Source organism: Micropterus dolomieu, linkage group LG02, assembly GCF_021292245.1.
Source record: "Micropterus dolomieu isolate WLL.071019.BEF.003 ecotype Adirondacks linkage group LG02, ASM2129224v1, whole genome shotgun sequence".
Lineage (NCBI taxonomy): Eukaryota > Metazoa > Chordata > Actinopteri > Centrarchiformes > Centrarchidae > Micropterus > Micropterus dolomieu.
This window is the reverse complement of record NC_060151.1, coordinates 1,616,971-1,618,409: the sequence shown is the minus strand read 5'-3', so window position 1 is coordinate 1,618,409 and position 1,439 is coordinate 1,616,971.

The window sequence follows — 1,439 nt, the reverse complement described above, 5'->3', positions numbered from 1 at the left end:
AATGTGGTCATATTTCTTTGTTCTGGTTAAAAGCCTGGCAGCTGAGTTCTGGACAGTCTGGAGTCGATCAATAGATTTTTGGGTTAAACAGGTGAAAAGGCTGTTGCAATAATCCAGGCGTGATGAGATGAAGGCGTGTAAAATGGTCTCGGTGTCCTTAAAAGTTAACATAGATCGAATTTTAGCTATATTTCTAAGTTGATAAAAACATGATTGAACAAGCTTTGTGGTGTGCTGCTCGAAATTGAAATTCGTTCTTTGCAACAGGCTTAATGTGATTTACTTGGGAACCAGCAGATGGCAAATACTGCCAATGACCAGGATTTCTGTTTTGTCTGAGTTCAGCTGGAGGAAATGATTTGACATCCATTTTTTAACTTCACAAAGGCAGTTAAGTGAACTCAGCATTACAGGGTCTGTGGATCTGACGGGCAAGTATATTTGTGTGTCATCAGCATAAATATGAAAAGAAATATATATTATAATATATATAAATGGATAATATGTCCAAGGGGAAGCAGATACAAGGAGAAATGGGTCCTAAGACCGACCCCTGAGGCACACCATATTTAACTGACAGAACGAAGAGACATAGTTGTTTACAGACATGCAAAACTTCCTATTTGACAGGTAGGATGAAAACCATTCTAGGGCAGTACCAGAGATCCCCACCCAGTGCCTCAGTCTGTCTAACATGATGTTGTGATCAATGGTGTCAAAAGCAGCGCTAAGGTCCAGGAGTACCAGGACTGAGCACATGCCTTCATCAGCAGACATTAAAAGGTCATTGGTGACTTTAAGCAGGGCAGTCTCAGTGCTGTGGTACTTCCTAAAACCAGACTGAAACTTTTCAAATAATTTGTTATTTTCCAGTACAGTGAGAAGCTGTTTGGACACAATTCTTTCTAGAATCTTTGCAATAAAAGGCAGTTTTGAAATTGGTCTAAAATTTTGATGCAGGGAGGGATCTAAACCAGGTTTCTTTAAAAGTGGGTTCACGCAAGCTGTTTTAAAATAATCAGGGACACAACCAGTAGATAGGGAGCTGTTGAAAACAGAGATCAAATGGGGCCCAACAGAATCTATTACTTTCAGTAAAAACTTTGTAGGTATTACATCAAGTGGGCTGGAGGACACTCTCATTTGTGATACTGTTTTTAAAAGCTCAGACAAGTCGATGGGATAAAACTGGTTAAAACTCTCTTGTTGCTGGTGAGGAACCTCTGAGTAAGAGGCCGGGGGGGTAATAGAGGCTCTGATTGACACCACCTTATTGGTAAAATAAGATATAAACAATTCACAGTCATCATTACTTCCAGCTGAGGCACAAGGAGGGGTTGGGTTTACCAGCTGATCCACAGTCTTAAATAGAAACCTGGGATTGTGTTTATGTGTAGTAATGAGTTCAGAAAAATAGTGTGTTCTCGCATCCTTAACCA